The following is a 25189-nucleotide window of genomic DNA, read 5'->3' as shown; positions in this document are numbered from 1 at the left end:
TCAGATTCCTGGATGTGAAGGGACAAGGTAGCACTTGACCCCAGCCTAGGTGCTCCATAGGCCCCACCTGCTCTAGTCGGGGCATTTTACACCTTAGTCAGTTAGTGAGCTTGGATTATGAAAAGGCCGTGAAGCTGTGGTTCGCAGTTACCCGGCTCTCCCCACATGTGCTCCTCTCGGCAAATCTCCAGGGCCACGAGGCCCCTGGGGTTGAGTTTCCATTTGACTAAGTTGTCACAAAGGTGCCGTGACTGAGCAGAGCCACCGGGCGCTGTGACTGCTGAGCTGACACGGCTCCCCACGTGGGCGGCGGGTGTCTGCTCCCTATTAAGAAAATTGCTGCTTTAGAACAGGCTCCGAATGGAACTTTCTGGCTTTTGCTAAAATTAAGAAAATAATAATAAAACCACCCGCCCAACACCCCAAATTAAAAAAGAAAAAGCATTTCATGTCAACCCAGGGAAGGAAAAAAAAAACTAAACCAAAAACCCACAATCTGTGTTCAGCTGGCATCAGGACTCTGGAGCCTCACATATAGAAGAAGACTCATCCTTTATCTGGGTGAAGGCAATGTCGCCATCCCTCCAGCCCCCCAAAGCTGTGAGGCCTCATCCTGGTCCTTGCCTAAAGGCTGCTAAACTAGTCTCTAAGATCTCCCAGTCTTCCTGAGATGTGGGGGGCAGGTGAGGTCCACTGCCATGCTGGGTGAGCCCTTGCTGGGCACACTCGAGTTCTCGAAGCTCCTTGATAAAGCTCCTTGATAAAGCTGGGAGAGGCTGGGGAGAGGTGGGTGTGGAGAGCTCGATTCACCTGCAGGGGCCTGAGGCCAGCAGAGGCCCGAGGCCAGCAGAGGCCCAGGCTGCAGACAGTCTCTCCACAGCCAAGAGCATGATGGGACCGGGGCTGAGCCCAGCCTCTACCGGAACTCCCTCCGGCACAGTGTTTGTGGACTGGCCATGTGTCTGACAATACTTACCGCATCCAGCAGCCAGATGGTCCAAACAACCCATCAGGCGTGCGGTGTGTAAATATTTCCCATCATTATCATGGTGCTGCTGTGTTGACATTAAGGAGGCTGAGGAATCACTCGGAGGAGCTCGTCATCAGGAGCCAGGCAGGTTGCAAAGCTTGGCCTCTTGGCGCCTCCTGCTCAGGCCCTGATACCCACACAGCAACTACAGGAGTATGTCCCTCAGCGGTCTCAGTCAGGGCAAAGTGTATTTCTTGTTCAATTTTGTCACTGCTGGCTAGAGCTCCCGGGTGGGCCTGACATGTTTCCCTTTTTGCTTTGTCTGCCAGGAAGCAGACCAGTAAATTTTTTTAAAATTTCTTTATTGGGGAATTAATGTTTTACATTCAACAGTAAATACAATAGTTGGTACATGCATAACATTTCCCAGGTTTCCATATAACAATACAACCCCCACTAGGTCCTCTGTCATCCCTTTTGGGCCTGTATTCTCCCCCACCATGCACCCCAGAGTCTTTTACTTTGGTGCAATACACCAACTCCAGTTCAGGTTCTACTTGTGTTTTCTCTTCTGATCTTGTTTTTCAACTTCTGCCTGAGAGTGAGATCATCCCATATTCATCCTTCTGTTTCTGACTCATTTCACTCAACATGATTTCTTCAAGCTCCATCCAAGATGGGCTGAAAACGGTGAAGTCAGCATTTTTAATAGCTGAGTAGTATTCCATTGTGTATATATACCACAACTTGCTCAGCCACTCATCTGTTGTTGGACACCTGGGTTGCTTTTAGGTTTTGGCTATTACAAATTGTGGTGCCAAGAACATAGGTGTACACAGATCTTTTTGGATGGGTGTGTTGGGTTCCTTAGGCTATATCCCCAGAAGAGGAATTGCAGGATCATAGGGTAGGTCCATTTCTAGCCTTCTGAGAGTTCTCCAGACTGTTCTCCGCAGAGGTTGGACTAATTTACATTGTACATTGTACAGCAGTGCAGGAGGGTTCCTTTGACCCCACAATCTCTCCAGAATTTGTTGCTGCTACCTTTTCTGATGTATGAAATTCTCACAGGAGTGAAGTAGTATCTCATTGTTGTCTTTATTTGCATTTCTCTGACAAAGACTTGGAGAATTTTTTTTTAAATTATTATTATTTTTATATATTTTTAAAGATTTTTAAAAATATTTATTTCCTTTTTGTTGTCCTTGTTTTTATTGTTGTTGTAGTTATTATTGTTGATGTCGTCGTTCTTGGACAGGACAAGAGAGAAATGGAGAGAGGAGGGGAAGATAGAGAGGGGGAGAGAAAGATAGACACCTGCAGACCTGCTTTACCGCCTGTGAAGTGGCTCCCCTGCAGGTGAGGAGCTGGGGGCTTGAACCAGGATCCTCACCCTGGTCCTTGTGCTTTGCACCACATGCACTTAACCCACTGTGCTACCGCCCAACTCCCGACTTGGAGCATTTAAAAAAATATTTATTTACTTTTTGTTGCCCTTGTTGTTTTTATTGTTGTTGTAGTTATTGTTTTTTATGTCGTTGTTGTTGGATAGGACAGAGAGAAATGGAGAGAGGAGGGGAAGATAGAGAGGGGGAGAGAAAGACAGACACCTGCAGACCTGCTTCACCACCTGTGAAGTGACTCCCCTGCAGGTGGGGAGCTGGGGGCTTGAACTGGGATCCTTACTCCGGTCCTTGTGCTTTGCGCCAAGTGCACTTAATCCGCTGCGCTACCGCCCGACTCCCAACTTGGAACATTTTTTCATGTGTTCCTCAGCCTTTTGGATCTCTTCTGTGGTGAATATTCTGTCCATGTCCTCTTCCCATTTTTGGATAGGGTTATTTGTTTTCTTGTTGTTGAGTTTGGCAAGCTCTTTATATTTTTTGTTTATTAAACTCTTGTCTGATGTATGGCATGTAAAGATCTCCCATTCTGTGAGGGGTCTCTTGGTTTGGGTAGTGGTTTCTTTTGCTGTGTAGAAGCTTTTTAATTTGATGTAGTCCCATAAGTTTATACTTGCCTTAGTCTTCTTTGTAATTAGATTTGTTTCATTGAAGATGTCTTTAAAATGTATGCGGAAAAGAGTTCTGCCAGTATTTTCCTCTAAGTATCTGATAGTTTCTGGTCTCAGTAGAATTCTTTTACTTATCATGTCCTCAGAGATTTTAGTATAGGTTTTCTCCTGCCTATTTATTTATTTTCTCTCTCTTTTTCCTTTGCTAGGTTTATTACTGGGCTTAATGCCTTCATGACTTCACCATTCCCAGCATCCATTTTTAGAGGGTGAGAGAGAGGGAGAGCAAAAGAGAGGAGAGAGAGCTATAGCACTGTCTCACTGCCTATGAAGTTCCTCCCTGCAGGTGGAGATGGGGGCTTGAGTCCAGGTCCTCTTTCATGGTCGTGTGTGCTCTGCCTGGTGTGCCACCACCCAACTCCCATTTTTTTTCTCCTTCTTTCCTTATGTAGTTTTCAGGAGAAGAACTGTAGTTAGCTTTTATCATAAAGCTTTCGGCAGCAGGAAGAATGGCTGGAGTTTGAATAACACCAACATGCTCCTATCATGTGCTTAGTGTAGCATTGTAGGGTGCAGAACTGTACTGTGTTAGAGCACCCTGAATTAGTAACTAATCTGGTAGGTCAGTTGTGCAATCTCAGTTTGCTGATGGTGTGTGTTAGGATGGGCACACCCAGCTGCTCTAACAAACAGTCTCATGGTGGCAGTGGTTTGTCACAATAAAGTTCTCGCTTTTTAAAAAAAATTTATTTTAAATTTTATTTTAATTAAAGATACAGAGAGAAAGAACAAAGCATTATTCAGCTCTGGCTTATGGTGGTTTGGGGGGATTGAACCTGGGACCTTGGAGCCTCAGGCATGAAAGTCTTTTGCATAACCATTATGCTGTCTCCCCAGTCTCAAGTTCTCACTCTTGTAATAGTCAGATTTGACAGGTCAGGACCCAGGTTTCTTTCACTTTGTTTCTGCCTCCCCCTGGGACCCACTGGGGGCTCCAGTGGGTCTGATCCATCAGCTGGGTGATGACCACAGAGAGCCCCAAGGACCACATGGAACTAGGGGTACAACATCCCTCCTCTCACAGGACCCGTCATGCAGCCTCACCTGGGGTCCAGGGCGCTAAAGGTGTGATCTAGGAGGAGGATACTGGACTGAGCAAGACTGCTGCAGAGAATATAATGAACTGAGTGGACAAGTCCACAAAGGACAGGGGAGAGTAGAGCTGCGAGAGGACAGAGCTGAGGATTCCAAGGTGGGGTGTGTAGGTCCAGATGCAAGTCATCTGCACCTTGTGCAGTGCTTTGGACTCTATTTCAGTCTTCCCTTCTGCACATACTACAGGATCACAGAACCCTGGGACTGAATGGGGAGGACCGGCCTTCCCTTTCTTTCTCTCTTTCTCTCTTTCTCCCTTCCTTCCTTCCTTCCTTCCTTCCTTTCATTTTTCCTTTCTTTTCCCCTTCCTTCCTTCTTTTTTCCTTATTTTTTTATTATCTTTATTTATTTGATAGAGACCGTCAGAAATCGAGAGGGAAGAGGTGATAGAGAGGAAGAGAGACAGAGAGACACCTGCAGCCCTGCTTCACCACTCACAAAGCTTTCCTCTTGCAGGTGGGGACCAGGGGCTCTAACCTGGGTCCTTGTGCATTTTAACGTGTGTACTCAGCCAGGTGCACCACCAACTGGCCCCTCTTTCTTTCCTTCTGCTTAGAGAGAGAGAGGAAAGAGGAAAGAGAGAGAGAGAAAGGAGAGACACTAAAGCACAGCTCTACCATTCACGGAATTCTCCTGGTGCTTTCCATGGTGCTGCCACATGGTGCAGGGGCTGAAGCCAGGGCCTTATTCAGGGGAAGGGGTGTGCTCTACCTGCTAGACTATCTCCCTATCCCTGAGAGGCCTTTAGGAAGCTCTCTCTTCACTGTGCAGTTTGGGAAGCTGATGCTCAGAGAAGGGAGCTGATTTACCCAAAGTCCTCCCTCCAGAAAGCTGGTCTCAAGCCCCAGCCCTAGGATCGTTTCTCTGCAGTGGACAGATCTCTGTTGATACCTGTCCATTGTGGACAAACGCCACTTTGGATGGGGTGATTAAATGTCACATAATGAAACATCAACTTGAGTTGGTCAAGTTGGCCAGGATTCAGGATGGCTTTGTTACTCTACCAGATCACTATAGGATCCCCAGTCTTCATAGCAGCTGTTTGAAGAGCAGCACAAGGTTTGATTCCAGTGTTTATTCCACTGGGGTTTGGAGAAGTAGAGAATTAGTGTCTTCCTCAGACTCACTCAGGCATTGCTGTCTCTCACTGACTTGTCTGATGTGTGGGTGTGAATGGTCTCCCTATGTCCTCCATTAGGGAGAGAAATTTTCCCCAAAGTCCTTCAAAGAGCTGTACTCCCCTGCCAATCATTGGTGGCTTCAAAAAAGTGCTCCCCAACTTGGGGTCTGGAAACATTAGGCCTTTCATTTCTTTGCTCCCCATGTGACAGTCTGGGCAGGACTTGGGGACAGTTTATCTCTGCTCTGCTAGTGTCAGCTGGGACAACTGGATGGGGGTGGATGATCTTCCGCCCCCAAAGCCCCCTCCAGTGGGCTGGGGCTGTGTCAGCTGAGGCTTTGGGCTGGGGGGTGGGTGGGTGGGGGTTGGTTTCTTACATGAAGGTACCCCCCCACTCCACCCCCCAGTCCTAGTGGTTTGTTTGGGACCACTCACCTTTGGTAACTTCCAGGGAACTGGACTGACCTCCCCAGAGGCAAGCACAGCAGTGTCCAGGCCTCCTCTTCTTCTTCTTCCTCCTCCTCCTATAATTTATTTTTTGAAATTGTAGTAAAATACACATAACACTGACCACTTGAACTCTTTCCAAGTGCATTAAGGACATTTCACAATGTACGCTCATCACCACCATCCATCCATTTCCTGAACTCGTTCATCTCCAGTGGAGACTGTCCCCACTGAACACTCACTCACCCGCTGCCCCTCCCCCACTCCACCCTTCTACCTTGGGTGGAATCACAGTGTTTGTCTACCTGTGAGTGCCTTAGTGCACATGGCCTGTTGTCCTCAAGGTTCATAGGTACTGTAGCACGCGTCAGAACTTTTTTTTTATTATTGCCACCAGGCTTATCACTGGAGCTTGGGGGCTGCATGACTCTACTGCTCCCAACTTTTTTTTATTTCCTCTAGAGTGTGTGAGACAGAATAAGATAGAGAGGGGGATGGGCAGTAGTGCAGCGAGTTAAGTGCACATTGTGAGAAACGCAAGGACTGGAGTAAGGATCTGGGTTGGAGCCCCCGGCTCCCCACCTGCAGGGGGTGGCTTCACAAGCGGTGAAGCAGGTCTGCAGGTGTCTTTCTCCTCCCTCCCCCCATCTTCCCTTGCTCTCTTGATTTCTCTCTGTCCTATCCAACAACGGTAGCAGTAACAACAATAATAAATAATAATGACAACAATGATAAAAAAATAAGGGCAACTAAAGGAAAAAGTAGCCTCCAGAAGCAGTGGACTCACAGGCACAGAGCCCCAGTGATAACCTTGGAGGCAAAAAAAAAAAAAAAGAAGAAGATAGAGAGGGAGAGAAACTGCAGCATCATTCCACCCCTCTTGAAGCTTCCCCTTTGCAGGGTCCTCCTGTGTGGTGACCCAGGACATACAAACCCGAGTTCTCACACATGATAAAGTGCATTATACTGAGTGAGCCACTTGTGTTAGGGTTAATTTCCTTTCTTTTCTTTCTTTTTTCATCCCTCCCTTCCTTTTTCTTTTCTGTTCTTTTGTCTTCTTTTGCCATACCAGGGCCTTGTTCTCACAGTTCAGTTGCTTCCAGGACAACTTTTTCAATTTTAAGAGAGAAAAGGCGGGGGTAGATAGTGTAATTATTATGCAAAGAGACTCTTATTCCTGAGGCTCCATAAGACTGAACTGATCAGTGCTCTAGTATAAGAGAGAGAGAGAGAGAGAGACACGCCATAGTATTGCTCCACCATTCATGGAGTTTCTCCTTCTGTACCATGGTGCTTGAATACAGAACACTGATCATGGTAAGACCACACTAAAGCTTAGGTCTGGACTTCTAGCCTGTTCTAGTGGTTAAAACAGATTGTGGGGCTGGACTGGATTCAAAGGACAGGGACTCTATGATACAGGGGCTCATGGGGACACCAAATAGCTGCTTCCCACTTCCACTCTGGAAAGAGATCTCTGCAGAAAAGGTGGCGGGGTATGGTAATGGGTTTCACAGAATTCCAGCCTCGTGTCTGGATTGCCCAGGCTCTTGGGGTCCCAGAGGGAAAACTCTGTCAGAGGAGCTCAAACCAGACGCCAGTTATCCCCATCCCTGGACACAGGCCCTCAGGGCTCATCCTGGTTGTACGGCTAATGCCTGTGCTCTTATTACATAATGTGTTATTCTGTGCAGCACCAGGCCCTGGTTACTTGTCAAAAGTTTCTAAAAGCCAGCTGTATCAGCTCCAGGCAACTGGGGGAGCTGCCTCTCCTCATAGTATTAGTCACTCTGTACTTAGCTAAATTTAACTTTTTATCATCCAAATGATATTTTTGTGGGCTTGGGATTTTACATAATGCTACCAACTGCTGCAGGCTAAGAATTTCTCCTTTTTAGTATGTGTGTGTATTGCTTTCTCTCCTATGGACTTTCATACAGAAGCATCTTTCTGCTGCTGTCACTGGTTCTGCCCTCCTGGGCCTGGGTTTTGTTCTTGAGGCTCTGCTCTGTCATTTGCCAGCTGGGAGAAGAATCACTCCCAACAGCTTTCTAATGGCTCTGCTAATGCGTCTTCCTTCCTTGAGGTCTCTCCACTTGGAAGGTCTCCGAGGATTTCCCGGCTGCCTCCAGCCGGCTGGGTGTGGAAAGGGATTCTCAGGAGTATCTGTTAAGGAGGATCTGAAAGAGCTATGGGAGGCAGGGAAGGACAAATCAGTCGAGATAATGGGCCTACCGTGTGGGGTCCACAATTCTTGCTTTGTGCTTCCTGAGGAAGGAGGTGGGAGGAGTAGTCTAGCTGCTCTCATTGCTGGAGGAACTTGGGGTACTGAGTAGGAGAGGGGCTTCTCCTTGGGAAAGGGCCCTGCAGAAAGCACCTGGGGGCATGGGGATGTGTGGATGCAGCTCAGCGCCCCTGACCCCAGCACTGCTGTCCACCCAGAGGTCTCCTATGGGATGTGGTACAACAGGTAAAGCACTGAACTTGGAAACATGAGGTCTTGAGTTTGTTCCCAGCACTGCATATGCCAAAGTGACTCTCTAACTCTTTTCCCTCATTCTGTCACTTTTGAGAAATAAGATAAATCTTAAAAAAAACAAAAAGTGTGTAGGGAAGTGGAGACATAACATAATGGCTATGCAGAAAGACTTTCATGCCTGAGGTTTCAGTAGTCCCAGGTTCAATTTCCCATACTACCATAAACCAGAGTTGAGCAATGCCCTGGTTATATAAACTGAAAAGAAAAGATAGGGACTGGGTGGTGACCACTCTACCATATGAGGTCCTGAGTTCAAGCCCCTGTTCTCCACCTGCAGTGAGGAAGCTTTACAAGTGGTAAAGCAGGGCTACAGGTATCTCTCTGTCTCTCCCCTTCTCTTTCTCCCTCTTCTTGATTTCTGGCTGTCTCTAGCCGATACATTAATAAAGATAATAAAAAAAATAAAATTTAAAAAGTTAGGAACTCCTAGATATATGCCCCAAACTCTTGAGAAGACACATTCACACAAAAGTGAGTAGCAGCACTAGTTAGAATGGACCAAGGTTGGCAACAGCCCAAGTACCCATGAGTGAAAGAGCAATACATAACATGTAGTGTATCTCCGAGCCATTAACAGAACCAAAGGACAAACTCATGCTACACTATGGCTGAAACACTATGGGACCGTGGGCCAGCAGGAGAGCTCACATGAATAGTGCACCGCTTTGCCGTATGTGTAACCCAGATTCACCGCCATTGGAGGAATCTTTGATGCTGTGGTCTCTTTCACTCTCTCTTTTTGCCTCTTTGTCTCTGTCATTATCTGAAAAAGTCATCCTGGAGTAGTGAAGCCTTGGTGATGACCAAAACCAAACCAACCCAACAAACACAAAAGGAGCCAGACATAAAAAGCCAGATACTGTGTGAGCTCAATTATATGAAATGTCCAGAGGTGACAAACCCATGGGGACAGAAAGCCAACGGGGGTGGAGAGGGTGTAGCTGGCTAATGGGTGTGGAATTTCTTTCTTGGGGGTTGGGGTTCTGGATGATGTTCTGCAACTATTGGGTTGTCAGAAAAGTCATGATATATATATATATATATATATATATATATATTTTTTTTTTTTTTTGCCTCCAGGTTTATCATTGGGATGCAGTGCCTACAGTACTAATCCACTGTTCTTGGAGGCCATCTTTTTTCCATTGTTATTGCTGTTATTATTGTTGTTATTAGCTAGGACAGAGAGAAATTGAGAGGGGAGGGGAAGACAGAGAGGAGGAGAGAAAGATAGACATCTGCAGACCTGCTTTACCACTTGTGAAGTGATTCACCTTCAGATGGAGAGCCGGGGCCTCAAACTGGGATCCTTGCACGGTCCTTGCACTTCATACTATGTGCATCTAGCCCGTTGCACTATCGCTCGCCCCTGCCCCCACCCCATATTTTCCTTTTTTTTTTCTTTCCTTTTTTTGCCTCCAGGGTTATTGCTGGGTGTCTACACCACGAATCCACTGCTCCTGGAGGCTATCCCCCCTTTTGTTGCCCCCTTTTTATCTTGGTTATTATTGTTGTTGTTATTGATATCATTGTTGTTGGATAGGACAGAGAAAAATAGAGAGAGGAGGGGAAGACAGGAGGAGAGAAAAATAGACATCTGCAGACCTGCTTCACCACTTTTAAAGAAACCCCAATGCTCCAACCGTCATCCTTGTGATGGTCCTTGCGCTTCATGCCGTGTGTGCTTAACACGCTGCCTGACCCCCGCTTTTTTTTTTTATGCCAAAATGCACCATGACTTTTCTGGAAGCCCAATAGGTAGAGATGGTTGCTGTACAACTTCATGAATATGCTAAATGCCTCTGGATTGTGCATTTTTATATGGTGCCAGGGTATAAACCAGAGGCCTTGTGGATGTGCAATACCACTGAACAGCCTCCTAGCCCAATTTCATATTCTTAATGTTTTAGAAGGAGAAATAGAGAAGAGAGACACTGCAGCACCATCCCACTACCCATGGAACAAACCCCCCCACCCCTAGCCCGTGGTCTGTGCTGCTAGGAATGGAGGCCAGGGCCTCACGCACAGCAATCCAAGCCCACTACCACCTGATCTACAGCTCTACCATTTGACACTTCCTGATCTCAGAATTGTGTGCTTTATTTATTTATGCTTTTAACAAATATATGCGAGGGTGGGGGTAGATAGCATAATGGTTGTGCAAAGAGATTCTCAGGCCTGAGACTCCAATGTTCCAGGTTCAATCTCTCATACCACCATAAGCCAGAGCTGAGCAGTGCTTTGCTATAAAAAATAAAAAATAGTGGACTGGGTAGCGCAACAGGTTAAGGGCACATGGCACAAAGCTCAAGGACCAGCATAAGCATCCGGTTCGAGCCCCCAGCTCCCCACCTGCAGAGGGTCGCTTCGCAATCGGTGAGGCAGGTCTGCAGGTGTCTATCGTTCTCTCCTCTTTGTCTTCCCCTCCTCTCTCCATTTCTCTCTGTCCCATCCAACAACAACAACTGCTATGACAACAATAACAACTACAACAAGCGCAACAACAAGGGCAACAAAAAGGGAAAAATAGCCTCCAGGAGTAGTAGACTCACCCCAGCGATAACCCTGGAGGCAAAAATAAAAATAAATAATAAATAATTTAAAAAACAAGCGTATGCTACAAGCATCTTCTTTCTTTTTTTTAAAGATTTTTTTTTTGTAATTTTATTTATTTATCTTCCTTTTTGTTGCCCTTGTTGTCTTTTTATTGTTGTTGTAGTTGATGTCGTCGTCGTTGGATAGGACAGAGAGAAGTGGAGAGAGGAGGGGAAGACAGAGAGGGGGAGAGAAAGACAGACACCTGCAGATCTGCTTCACCGCCTGTGAAGCGAATCCCCTGCGGGTGGGGAGCCGGGGGCTCGACTGCGATCCTCATGCCGGTCCTTGCGCTTAGCGCCACCTGCGCTTAACCCGCTGTGCTACTGCCCGGTCCCCCTAGCATCTTCTTTCTTAGATGTATTTATTTTCATAAGAGACCAGACCTATGTCTTGACAATTATTGTAAACTATTTACTCCTCCATAAGGTGAAGGAGTGGGGGAGGGAGGGAGAGAGACACCAGAGTACCTCTCAGTTCTGGCATATGATGGTAACAAGGGTTGAACCTGGAACCCCTAAGGTCTCGGGCATGCAGGTCTGGTGCATTGCTGCTGTCCATATCTCTGGCCCTGAACTGTGCACTTTGAAAGGGTGTGTTTTATGACATGTATATTACATCTCAATAAAACAGAAAATCAGAGCTGTACCTTCACATGGAATCAAGGCCTGTTGCCTATGACCTGAACCTTTTGCTGTGGTCCCAGCTAGCGCTGTGGCTTCCGCAGGTCCTGGCCCAGTCTCTAGCCACCTGCGCATGATCTTCATGTCGACGGGGAGGGAAACAACAGTGTTTCTCTTCTGTGGCGCTACCCACTCATTTGGAACTTAGATTTCCCACCAGGGCCAGCTAGAGACATGTGGCCGTCTGGGCAAGCTAATAATTTGGCACCCCGTCAACTTGCTATTCTCTGAGTGTTTGTTTGACATTTATTGAGTGGGGATGAGGAGAGACTGATACTCTATTAATAGAAGTTATATAGGGAAACAGATTCTCTTAACTAAAACACATCCCCTGACTGAAGCCATGTCCGGGGGACCTGAACGATTTTCAGGAAAGCAATTCTGACTTATGCTCTTCACATCCGCCTCAATTGCTATTTGTCCTCCTGCAGTTTGCCGAATCATCCAGGCGGTGTGTTGAAGCTCTAGATGTATGACTTAAAGGAGAGGCTATGACGGGCGACATGACTATAGTTAATGATGCTGTATTGTGAAAGTGAAATGTACTGAGAAAGGAACCTGTTATGGGAAGGGGGGCGGGAGGTAGCACATCTGGTTAAGCACACATAGCACAAAGTGCAAGGACCTCAGTTCAATCCCCTGGTCCCCCCACCTGCAGAGGTGTCAACTGACAAGTGGTGAAGCAGGTCTGCAGGTGTCTGTCTTTCTCTCTCCCTCTCTATGTCCCCCTCCACTCTCAATTTTTCTTTGTCCTATCTAATAAAATGGGGGAAGAGGGGAAGGCCTTGAGGAGCAGTGGATTTTAGTGTTAACGCCGAGTCCCTGAGATAACCCTGGAGGCCAACAAAAAGGTTTAGCCCGTGGTCTGGAAGGAGTCTCCATGGCTAGAGCTCTGGACTTAAAAGCATGAGGTCCCACCTTCAGTCCCCGCCATGGCATGTGGTTCTCTCTCATATTAGTAAATTTTTAAAAAGTGTTTATAGGGGGTCAGGTGGTAGCACAGTGGGTTAAGCGCACATGGTGCAAAGTGCAAGGACCAACAGAAGGATCCTTGTTCGAGCCCCTGGCTCCCCACCTGCAGGGGGTCACTTCATGATTGGTGAAGCAGGTCTGCAGGTGTCTGTCTTTCTCCTCCCCCCTTCATCTTTCCCTCCTCTCTCCATTTCTCTCTGTCCTATCCAACAACAATGACATATCAATAACAACAATAATAATAACCACAACAACGATAAAAACAAAGGCAACAAAAGGGGAAAAAATAGCCTCCAGGAGCAGTGGATTCATGGTGCAGGCACTGAGCCCCAGCAATAACCCTGGAGGCAAAAAAAAAGTGTTTATAAAAAGAAAACAGGTTCATCTGTAGTGGCTGATTGAGTGAATGAGCACTATGTAGGGAGTCCTTACCTAATTATAATATTTTATAATTTAAGCCTCAATAAAGTTGGTGGGGACTTAAAAGAATAAGATTTCTTTCTTGGGCGAGGGAGAGAGCATAATGGTTGTGCAAACAGACTCTCATGCCTGAAGCTCCTAAGTCCTATGTTCAATCCCCCGCACCACCATAAGCCAGAGCTGAGCAGTGCTCTGGTGTTTCTCTGTGTGTGTGTGTGTCTTTCTGTGCGTCTCTCTAAAAAAAAAAATTAAATTAATTAAATTTTTTTTCTTTCTCTTTTTTTTCTTCCTTTCTTTTTCCCCCCCTTTTGTTGTCCTTGTTGTAACCTTGTTGTGGTTATTATTGTTATTGTTGATGTCGTTTGTTGTTGGGTAGGACAGAGAGAAATGGAGAGAAGAGGGGAAGACAGAGAGGAGGAGAGAAAGACAGACACCTGCAGACCTGCTTCACCACCTGTGAAGCGACTCCCCTGCAGGTGGGGAGCCAGAGGCTCAAACCGGGATCCTTCTGCCGGTCCTTACGCTTTGCGCCACGTGCACTTAACCTGCTGCGCTACCACCCGACCCCCTTTTTCTTCCTTTCTTCTTCTCTCTCTCTGCCTCTGTCTCTGTGTCTTTCTAGAGGCAAAGAAGGCAGAGTGCCACCAAAGCCTCCTCCAATATGGCAGAGGCCGAGCTTAAGCCTGGTCCCTGCACATGACACAGCAGCACAATAGCCAGGTGAGCTACTGTGCCAGCTCTCCCCTGACCCCCACACACTTTCTTTCCTAAAGATTATTATTATTACTACTACTATTATTATTTTGCCTCCAGGGTTATTGCTGGGGCTTGGTGCTGGCACTACCACTCTACCGCTCAATACTTCTCAGGATGGTTGGATGATCTTCTGTTTGTGTCCTCACCTCCTTATCTCATCTCCCTTCAGGAGGGGCTCAGTTGCTCTCCACCTCTCCCATGAGGGCCCTTGGAGGGGAGGAGAGGGGGGCTAGTCACCTGACAACTTCATCGCATTTCATTCCACCTGTTTTGCCCCCACCTGCCTGGATGGGGAGCTGCCTTGCTCCTTTAGCTGATGCTGCATTCACTCTGGGCCTTGAAATGCTTTCCTTGTCTGAAAAAGTATGTTCCCTTTAGTACATCCCTTTGTAAAGAGGGTGCATTTTCTTTTTCATCTCTTTCCACTGGTGTGAGTTACAGCTGACCTTCTCATCCACAGGGAGGTGTCTCTGTGGAGGAGGGGGCTTGGTGTTGACTGGCAGGTCAGAGCTGCTGGCCTGCACCACTGTCTCCCATGGGCCAATTTCTCCTGCTGACACGGGAACCCCCCCCCCACTCCCCACCCCACAGACCTCACAGAACGCTGGGGGTGGTGCCTAGCAAGCCAGGCAACCTAGTGGGGAGACTGTGCAGAGGTGGGCGTGTGCACAGCGTAGGCAGCGAGCTGTGGAATTTGCTGGAATAGAGAGGAGAAGCCGGAGGCCCCTTGCTTCCAGGCTGCTGGCACCTGGGATACCTGGGCTATCCTCTTGCTTGGGGGTGAGGTGTGTTTGGGGGGGTGTCTGTGCACTGTGGAGGGCATGCACAGGTGTGGCGAGAGAACCAGGAACCCCACAGACCTGGCCCAAAGAGGGGTTTGCAGAATGGGGGAGGCTTCCCTGGAGCCCGGGACCGCACAGGGGTGGGCGGGATGTGCAAAGCTGGCTCCCTGGCAGGAGCCACACCTCCCACTGCTTCTGGGCCCCACTTAGCTCCTTTCCCTCCTCTGAGCTCTTTCCCAATGTGCCACCTTGCCCTGAGCCACTGCGAGGTTCCCCACTGTCTGTGGAGCCTGAGGACTCCTGTAGGCTCAGGTTGGTGCCGCCAAGCCCCCAGCACCCATCCTCAGCCCTCACTCAGCCCGTAGTGCTGCTACGGAGTGAGACTCTTCCTGGAGCAGCCTTGGCTTCTGCAGCCCACGGGGACACCTGCCTGCTTCCCAGGCCCAGGTATGTGGGGTGGCAGATGTGTAGACAAAGGACATGTGTGTCAGCTCACGGGTGTCCTGAGTTCACTGCTCACACCCGTGCTGAAGGCAGCTCTAACAATGGGTGCCTGTGGGCTTTCTGTCTGCGGACTGACAGCCTCCCTGGGGGTCCTTCCTTCCTTCCTTCCTTCCTTCCTTCCTTCCTTCCTTCCTTCCTTCCTTCCTTCCTCCTTCCCTTCCTCCCTCCCTTCCTTTATTTCTTTTGACAGTAATTTGTTTTTCTTTTGTTTCATTTTGGTGAGAGACATGAGCACTGCTCATTCTGGCTTATGGTGGTGCTGGGAATTGAACCTGGGATTTTAGAGCCTCAGGCATGAAAGTCTTTTGCAGAATGTTGTCTCCCCGCAACCCCACCCCACCCCCATTTCATTTTTTTGTAAGGTTACACTTCACCCAGTGGAGGGGCTCGAGGGCTCTGGGCTGCTGTGTCGCCAACTCTGCCATCAGTCGTCCCTCTGCAGCCCAGAGTCCTGACCCCAGAGGCCGATGGGCACAAAGCCTCAGGTTCAAGGTCAAGAGCTTCTGAAATTGAAAAGCCCTCTTTTTAAAAAAATATTTTTTATTTTATTATTATTTTTCAATATTTGTATTTATTCCCTTTTGTTGCCCTTGTTGTTTTATTGTTGTAGTTATTGTTGTCGTTGTTGGATAGGACAGAGAGAAATGGAGAGAGGAGGGGAAGACAGAGAGGGGAAGAGACTTGCTTCACCGCTTGTGAAGTGACTCCCTTGCAGATGGGGAGTCGGGGGCTCGAACCGGGATCCTTATGCTGGTCCATGTGCTTTGCACCACATGCGCTTAACCTGCTGTGCTACCGCCCGACTCCCTGAAAAGCCCTCTTGGGTGCCCTGGGGGTATGACCGTGATGTATGTATGACCCTCTGTGAGCACTCTGCATCCAGGTCCTCAGTCAAGTGGGGACTCCTTCACGGGTCGACCTTGTCCCAGTCTCCTAACATCTGGCTGGCCTGTCTCTAGCATCAACCAGGATGAGGCTGGTCTTGTCCAGTCCTGAGGTCCTGAGGGAGTTGGGTGGCCGGGTGTCTCAGCTCCTCCGCACTGGGCTTCTCTCTGCTGGATGCTGCACGCTGTCCCTATCCCAGCAGGACACCTGTGGCGCCTCCTCATGCAGACTTGCAGGGACTTTGTCACCATTCCCTTCTCCTCTTACACATCTGACTTTATCTGCTTGACCTGGGGGGTAGGCTGGACTTACCATCGATCTTGCTTCTTGCACGCATTGACTCCTGTCTGCTAGAGGAAGGGCTGATGTTCTGTCTGGAAGCTTAGGTTCCATGTACAGACTCCAGTGTAGAGAGCCCCATGGGGTGTTTGTTGTCTTTCTCATTATTCAGCCCAACTCCCCCACCCTCCCAACTAGGGCAGGACACACCAGGGGCAGCTCCCTGGTCTTGACCGAGGGCAGGGGCTGCTTTATCCCGTTCCCAAATGGTGGTCAGCGAGTGACAGGGACATAGCTGTGCGTGCCTACACGCACTAAACCTGTGGCTGTGGAGGGACTGGCGCTGACTCTCCTTAGGTATTGCTCTTTCCTGTCTCTTTCTCCCCAAGGCCTTTTGCAACTGGTCACCTCATCCCCAGCCATGACCTTGTGTCTCGCTCCCCCCAGCCCTCTTCCCATCTCCTTTCTGTGCTGCCAAGGCTTTTTGGGAGGTAGACAGGGGGGTAGATGTTGCTGCCTTCTGCTTTCCTAAGCTCCCATGACCCTTTCTCCCTGTCTCTCCACTGGCTGGTTTGAACTTTGAGGGCAGTGAGCATGGGTGTCCGAGGGGCTGGGAGGGGAGGGAGCGCTAGCATCCCCTCGCTGCTCCCGCTGTGTCCAGCTGGGGCTGAGGCTTTAAAAGCACAGCCAGTCAGGGGCCATGACTGTCCCCATCTCACATGATGCCGAGGCTCAGGGATGGCAAATGTCTGGCTTAAGGTCACACAGCAAACCAGAGGGGCTTGGACCCCCAAGTCTAGACTCTAAAGCACTTGTTCTGCCTGGCCCAGACTTTCTCTCTGGGCTGGAGCCCAGCCCAGTACTTCCCTCCTGGGGCATCCTCTCCTTTCTGGGAAGAGAAGGCAGGGTGGGGGATGGCCCAGGGCTTCAGCTCAGCTCTGGTAGGCAGTGTGCCCCTCACGCCTCTGCTTCCAGGTTGGCACTGTGGGCTGTTTTCTTCTCTAATTGCTCATTCTTTTCAGTTGCTGTGAAAAGGCCTCCCAGCGCTGAGAAGGGAGAGTGCTGTGTTGTAGTTTTTGCTTTGTTGTTGTTCTTTAATTCACTTTCCAAGATGTCTCGGCTTCTGGGAGCAGGGAGGGGTACACCCAGTCACTCAGCTTCACAGAGCTCTCTGTCCTGGCCTGAGCCCTGGCTTAGCCTGAGTTCCTGAAGGGCGGGGGCTCTGTACCCTAAGAACCTGGCTTCCTGTTTCCTGTTGTGCAGCTGAGTGACTTTCTTTGCTGACAACTGGGTCCCCCCATCTCTGGGGTTTACAGATGGCGGCCATGCAGTCCTCTTACCTGTGGATCTTTGCTTTGATCCCATATGTTCTCAGGATTCCTCCACTTCTCTCACTTACCTGGGTCATATTTGTGAGAACTTGCTGTGGACCGCTGGAGCCAGGGCTGCACAGACAGGATCCCCAGACCCCGATGAAGTTTCTGCCCCTACCCGAGGCTGTCCCCACACTGGAGTTCCCTGCCCACCTTTGCACTTTGCTGATGCTGTTCCAGTGTGACAAGGTCTCCTCTCCATCACCCTTTATAGCATTTCCCTTTACCTTTAAGGCCTGTTTCAAACACCCCCTTTTTTTCTGAAGCTCTTTGTAATTCACTCACCATCTCCATCTTGCATTGGCTTCCCTTCCCAGGACATTCTTGGTGCCATGTGGCCCAGTGCGGTGGCCTCCAGCCAGGGCCATTCCATGGGGGAGTCCTTCCTTCTCAGCCCCCCGCAGTGTGGACACGGCCTGCCCTCCACAGTCACCTGGTTGTCCTGTGAACCCATTCTAGACCTGGAAAAAGGTATCCTGGGTGGAGAAGTCATGGGGGCCCCCTGATGCCTCTGACTTTCTCCTCCAAGGAGTGGGGTTGATTTTTCAGAGAAGTTCTTTGTCCTCCTGGAAGCTGGGGATGGATAGTGCGGCCTGGCTATCTTCTGTATCTGCTGCTTGGGGAGCAGAACTCCTGGCACTTCCTGAGCCTTGGTGTCCTTAGTGGGAGGGGAGTCTCAGCAGGAGTTCTGGGCACCCAGACTTCCGAGTCACTTCCTTCCTGACTCCCAGCTCTCCATGGGGAGAGGGTGGGGTGAGGTGTTTCCTGCCATTGTCTCTCAGGGAGGTACTGTCCCCCGCTGAGGAAGAGCATGATGGCTGGAGGGCCTCAGACCACAGGGCAGCTGTCATACTTTCTATTGTGTTCATATTCCCCCACCCCTACTGGCCTCCCCTGGATGGAGGCTCAAGGAGGAGTGTGTATATGTGGGGGGCATCTCTCCATCCCTTCCCTGCAGGCTTGGTATGAATAGAGGATTAGACTCACAGCCAGCCCAGAGGCCACAGAAGGGCAAGAGAGGCAGGCGTGCGTGCGGGGAGGAGATGGGAGGCGTGGCTACTTTCTGTGCTGCCCCCTCCTGTGCAGGCCAGCTCTGTCGCCAGGCCCCTGTGTGGCTTCTCCTAGTTGCCTTGCATCCTCTCACAAGGTGCTTCACCTACAGCCAGCCCATCAGGACTGGGGGATTGCCAGGAGGCTGCTGCACTTCCCCTTCTTTTTTTTTTTCTCCTGTAGGGTTATTGCTGGGGCTTGGTGCCTGCACCACGAATCTTCTGCTTCTGGAGGCCAATTCCCCCCCCCTTTTTTTGGCCCTTGTTGCACTTGTTTTTATTGTTATTGTTGTTATAGCTGTTATTGTTGGACAGGACAGAGAGAAATGGAGAGAGGAGGGGAAGACAGAGAGGGGGAGAGAAAGATAGATACCTGCAGACTTGCTTCACTGCTTGTGAAGCGACCTCCCTGCAGGTGGGGAGCCGGGTATTTGAACCGGGATCCTTATGTCGGTCCTTGCCAGCATGTGCACTTAACTCACTGCGCTACTGCCCGGCCACCTGCACTTCCCCTTCTATCATTATTATTGCTAGTATTTGATGTGGTCGTATGGGGCCCAGGACATACTTGACTCTATAGCTGCACAGCTCCCCAGGGACACTTCTTCAATTTACATTCTTTATTTTAGAATGAAAGGGAGGGAGAGCAGAGACACCACAGCACCGCTCCATCATTTACAGTGCTTTCTGCCCCTCAGTGCATGGCACTTCCATATGGTGTTAGGGCTTGAACCCAGGGCCTCAAGCATTACAAGGTATAATGCTGTTCCAGGTGACCTGTCTCCGCACCCCTTCTTACCACGCAGGTCGTCCTTGGCCCCGGTGCCAGTTACTCCCCTGGTTCTGCTCTGCTGACCAAGCTGACTCACGTCCTCTCTCCAACCAGGAGGCAGGAACTGTGTTTCTCTGGCTCGGTTTCTGGTTTCTGGTCCCTGATGCCGGCCCCTTGAGGCCCACACATCACACCATAGCTTTCAGAGAGCTGGGCACAAGGCTATGCTCACACTAGGGGTGAGTGGCCAGGCGCATAGCCACCCAGCCTGTGAAGGTGCCCCTGCAGATCTCTCACCCCCAGCTCTCTGTCCCTCCCTCTGAGGTTTCCCTGTGCATCACCTACTGCAGATATCAGCTGCAGGCATGTCCTCCTAGGCGAGGAGGCCCCTGGAGGTGTGGCATGAACTGATCCCCCCACCTCCCACGGTCAGGACCAGGGCCGGACTTCTCTGTCTTTCCCCACTGTGTTCCTGCACACACTTCCTGTGCTTCCGAGCCTGCTAGCTCAAGCGGTTAGATTCCTGGAGACAGTGTTTGGAGCTTGGGGTTCTCAGAGGTGTTCCTAGGACAGCGCCTTTCTCGTGAGGGGAGGTCTCGCAGCTCAGCAGCGTGCTTGGCCCTCACAAATGACCGACACATACTCGTTGCCCAGGTATTTAGTGGGTACCCCTGTTCTGGGAGCAGGGTGTACGGGAGTGATGAAACGGCAGAAATTCCTGTGTCTGTGCCAGTGAGGGCAGAGGCTCAAGGAGCAGACGTTCACTCTGGTCGTAGGGCCATCAGAGGTGACGGGAGGTCAGAGCGAGGAGGGGGCCTCTCAGTGAGCCTGAAGGGGGTAGGAGAGAGAGCCAGGAGGGTGTCCCCAGAAGCACCCTGGCAACCCAAAGGCCCATGGTTGCAGCTTGTAGGAGAGTTCACTTGTGGGGGGGGGGGTAGTGGAGGAGGAACGGTAGCCTGAGAAGTAATGAGAGCCAGGTTCAGCTTGGTCCTGAAGTTCTCCTGGGAAAGATGTGATGTGTTGTTAAATTTTCGGAAGGCTCTTGCCGGGCGGGTCTAGCTTCACGGGCGGGTAACATTGACGCGGAGACAACGGCTGGGCAGGGAAGCTGTATTTCTTTATTCAGGAACAACGATTCATAAACCAAGACAAACTAATCACCAAACAGAACTCTGCTGTCTCTTTGCGGCGGCGCAAGCACTCTTTCCTTTTCTGTAACTCGGGAACTCTCCAACTCTGGCACTCTGGAACTCTCGTACTGGGGAACCCTCTGAAACTCTTCCACTGTGGAACTCTCTCTTACTCTGTAACTCTGAAACTCTCGAACTCAGGAACCCTCCAACTCTGGCACTCTCGAACTCAGGAACCCTCTCTCGGGGTTCCTTGGGGCGGGGCCAAGTGGGCCCGCGAAATTAACTGGACTGATCCAATTCTCTTGGCGGGGGAGGGTTAGAACAAACCAATGTAAAGCATACGACAGTGATGCTACCAGAGTGTTCACATGGGTAATGGCACTGACCCCACTTGTGTTCTCTGTTTGTTTGCTTGTTTATTTGTCGATTCAGAATGAACCCAGGCAGGGCCTTGTGCACCTGCAACTCTATGACTTGAGTAGCCTCCTTGGGCCAATTTGTTGTGGTTGTTGTTGCCAGGAATTCACTATACCGTGGGCTGAGTTTTTCATATAGAGAGGGAGAGACAACTTGGCGCTGACGCTCTCCTAGTGCTGTAGGGACTGACTGGAACCCGGGTTCATGTGCATGGCAAAGCAGGTGCTCTTCCAAGTGAGCTATCTCACCCCTTTTAATTCTGTTTTCTTTCTCTTTTCTTTTTCCTTTCTCTCCCCTCTCCCTTCCTTCCTTCCTTCCTTCCCTTCCTTCCTTTCTTATTTATTTATTTATTCATTCCTTTTTGTTTTATTGTTGTAGTTATTATTGTTGTCGTCATTGTTGGATAATTGTTATAGTTATTATTGTTGTCATTGTTGTTATATAGGACAGAGAGAAATGGAGAGAGAAGGGGAAGATAGAGAAGGAGAGAAAGATAGACAACTGCAGACTTGCTTCACCACCTGTGAAGTGACTCCCCTGCAGGTGGGGAGCCAGGGGCTCGAACCGGGATCCTTACACCGGTCCTTGCGCTTTGTGCCACGTGTGCTTAATCTGCTGCGCTACCGCCCGACTCCCTGCTTTCTTTTTTTGAGAGAGAGGAGAGAGGGAGACACAGAGAGTAGAGACACCTCAACACCATGTCCAACATTCGTGGAGTTTCTCTGGTTCTGTGCTCAATGCTCCCATTGGATGCCAGGACCTTGTACCTGGAAGGCATGTGTCTCACTGAATGAGCTGTCTCTCTGACTTGTGTTTTAACAAGGTGATTTCTGGCTGTGTTGAAAATCTACTGATGTGGGCAAGGGAGGAAGCAGAGGGGGAGTGTGGAGATCTATATGCTGGGTGCTGTGTGCTGGATGCTGGGCCTGGGTGGCCTGGGTCCAGCTGAGGAGGGTGCTGGACCTCAGGTATATTTTATAGGAGGAGTCTAGAGAAATGGCTCCCTGTCATGTGAACATGTAAAAAGCAAGTCTTCACACATTTGGAGGGACCCAAGGTCATCTTTGATTTTTTGTTTGTTTTAAAAATATTTTTTTAATTTTTAGTTTTTTAAATTTAATTTATTTATTATTGGATAGAGACCCAAATTGAGAAGGGGGAGAGAGAGAGAGAGACACCTGAAACCCTGCTTCACCACTTGTAAAGCTTTCCCCCTCCAGGTGGGAACTAGGGGCTTAAACCTGGGTCCTTTTGCCCTATAATGTGAGCGCTTAACCAGTTGTGTTATAGCCTGATCCCTATTCTTTTTTGGAGGGGGATAAAGACAGAGAAACTGAGAGGGAAGTGGTAGAGGGGGAGAGAGAGAGAGAGATATCTGCAGCATTTTTTCACTGCTCTTGAAGCTTCCCTCCCTGCAGGTGGGGAATGGGGCCTTAAACCTGGATCTTTGTATATGGTAACTTGAGTGCTTAGCCAGATGTACTGCTGCCCAGCCCCTGGTTGTTTTTTAAAATATTTTATTTATTAATGAGAAAGGAGGAGAGAGAGAAAGAACCAGACATCACTCTGGTACATCTGTTGCCAGGGATTGAACTCAGGACCTCATGCTTGAGAGTCCAGTCCACTGTGCCACCTCCCGGACCATGGTTTGGTTATTTTATTTTGCCTTCAGGGTTATAACTGGGGTTAGGTGCCTGCACTATGAATCTTCTGCTCCTGGCGACCAATTTCTCCATCTATTGTTGTCACTGTTGATGCTATTGTTATTGTATTGTAGTTATTGGATAGGACAAAGAGAAATGGAGAGAGGAGGGTGCGACAGAGAGGGGGAAAGAAAGATAGACACCATGGGGTGAGTGGTAGTGCAGCGGGTTAAGCGCAAGGACCGGTCCAAGGATCCCGGTTCGAGCCCCCGGCTCCCCACTGGCAGGGGAGTCGCTTCACAGGCGGTGAAGTTGGTCTGCAGGTATCTGTCTTTCTCTCCCCCTCTCTGTCTTTCCCCCCTCTCTCCGTTTCTCTCTGTCCTATCCAACAACGAACAACATCAACAATAACAATAATAACCACAACAAGGGCAACAAAAGAGGGAAAAATGGCCTCCAGGAGTAGTGGATTCATGGTGTAGGCACTGAGCCCCAGCAATAACCCTGGAGGCAAAAAAAAAAGATAGTTAGACAACTGCAGCCTAGCTTCACCACTTGTGAAGTGACCCCCCTATAGGTGGGAAGCCAGGGACTTGAGCCAGGATCCTTACACCGGTCCTTGTGCTTCACGCCATGAGTGCATAACCTGGTGTGCCACCACCCAGCCCTCTGGTTAATTTTGAGAGAAAGAAAGAGAGAGAGAATACAGCGTAAGTTCCTCCAGTGTACTGGGGGCTGTGCTTGAACCTGAAGGACACACATGGAAAAGTAGTGCACTATCCAAGAGAGCTGTTTCACCAGCCCAGATCATCTAGTTCATTCTTTTCACTTGACCTGTGGGGAAACCAAGGCCCAGGAAGGGAAGTCCAGTGAAAGGGTAAGACTTGGGCTTCTGGGCTCTGAGTTCAGTGTTTATGCTAGACTCAAGGGCAGCTCTGGGGAGGAGTCCTGAGGAGGGTCTGGTGGCCTGCGGGAGGGACCACCCCCAGAAATGGCCACTGGGTCTGGGGTCCTGTCAGAGTCCACTGGGAAGGAGGACATGTGGCTCTAAGGTCACTGCCTTGGGTGCTCTGGGCAGAAGCCCTATGCTTTTCACTGAGGCTGTGACTGAGCTTCTAGATCAAGGGCCTAGAAGTTTTTCTTGGGCTCCTGAGAGCAGCTGAAGCACCTAGTTCATCTAGTAAAGTGTGGACTTTGCATGCCTGTGGCTCCCACTTCCATCCTCTGTGCTGTGTGTATTGGAATGGTGCTCCAGCTTCAATCTCTCTCTGTCTCTCTGTCTCTCTCTCTCCTCTGTCTCATCTGAAAATTAGAAAGCTCCCAAAGGGTTCGGGGTTCTGGGGAGACTGATGAAGTAAGGATGTCCTGTGACAGTGGACGACATAACTCTGGTTTGAGGTGCATGCTGGGAGTTGTCCACCCTCAGGACACTCAGTCAAGGACATTAAGCAGCTCCTGTGCCCCCTGGGTGCCCCTGTGAGTGCACACCAGATGGGCCAGTCCAGTCCACAGTTCATCTCCTGGAATAATGGGGGCAGGGGAGGGCTGGGACCTCACTGTCTTATTGCTGTGAGAGTCTGGCTGACATCTTGAACCTGATGGCACTTCCCTCACCTTCCTGCCCTTCTCTCTTTCTTTCCTCTTCTTCTCCTCTTCCTCCTCCTTTTTTACTTTTTAAAAAGTTATCTTATTTTGGGGTCAGACAGTGGCACACCTGGTTAAGTGCTCACATTACAGTGCATGAGGACCCAGGTTCAAGCCCCTAGTCCCCACCTGCAGAGAGAGGGGAAGCTTCACAACTGGTGACGCAGGGCTTCAGGTGTGTGTCTCTCTCCCTCTCCATCTCCCCTATCCCTCTCAATTACTCTCTGCCTCTATATAATAATAAATATATAAATATATTTTAAAAGTGTATCGTATTTTAATGAGAGAGATTCAGAGTAAAAGACCAGAACCCTTCCCAGCTCTGGCTTATGGTAGTGCTGGGGACTGAACCTGGGACCTTGGAGTCTCCAACGTGAAAGTCTTTTGCATAACCATTATGCTGTCTCCACAGCAGTCTTAATTTTAATTTTGTTTTGTTTTGTTCTGTGTTGTTTTAGATAGAGGCTAAGAGACAAATGGGCAGAAAGTGAAAGAGACCACAGCACCACGGGGGTCGGGTGGTGTGCACCAGGTTAAGTGCACATAGTACAAAGTACAAGGATCTCAGTTCGAGCCTTCGGCACTCCACCTGTAGGAGTAGTGGGTTGCTTCATGAGCGGTGAAGCAGGTCTTCAGGTGTCTATCTCTCTTCCTCTCTATCTTCCCCATCTCTCTGAATTTCTCTCTGTCCTATCTAGAGAGAGAGAGAGAGAGAGCGCATGAGCTATCACAGCACCAAAGCTTCATTCAGTGCAGTGGGGGCTGAGCTTGAACCTTGGTTATGCACATAAGCAAAGCAGCGCACTCTCCAAGTGAGCTCATTTGCTGGCCTATTGTTGGTGCTTCATGCTGGGCCCACCTATGCCCCTGTTTGTGAAGGGGGATGGACTGGCAACAACCTTTTTAGTTTAAACATTGCTCTGATCACTGACTCTAAAGCCACTTGTGGCCTAAGGGACACAGAACTAGGCCTGGCTGGGTAGTTGCTGGCTCCCAGGGGGAAGATCTGGGTGTCCTCTTTAGACTCCTAGCGTGGG

The 25189-nt window shown here is 49.5% G+C and overlaps 1 protein-coding gene across 2 annotated transcripts in view; it reads left to right on the top strand.

Annotated features, from left to right (window-relative positions):
- PITPNM2 (phosphatidylinositol transfer protein membrane associated 2) overlaps nt 1–25189 on the top strand; it is a 174469-nt gene that overhangs the window by 36218 nt on the left and 113062 nt on the right. The window contains exon 1 of one of the 2 annotated variants that reach the window (XM_060193195.1): nt 14437–14456. The exons of the other annotated variant lie outside the window; for it this stretch is intronic. The gene's annotated coding sequence lies outside the window, so the exon portion shown is untranslated. Of the gene's footprint in view, nt 1–14436; nt 14457–25189 lie in introns of those variants that run through there. 2 annotated transcript variants of the gene reach the window in all.

The sequence above is a fragment of the Erinaceus europaeus genome, chromosome 6 (assembly GCF_950295315.1).
Source record: "Erinaceus europaeus chromosome 6, mEriEur2.1, whole genome shotgun sequence".
NCBI lineage: Eukaryota > Metazoa > Chordata > Mammalia > Eulipotyphla > Erinaceidae > Erinaceus > Erinaceus europaeus.
Note: the sequence above shows the minus strand (reverse complement) of the source record. Positions and strands in the feature narration are given on the sequence as shown.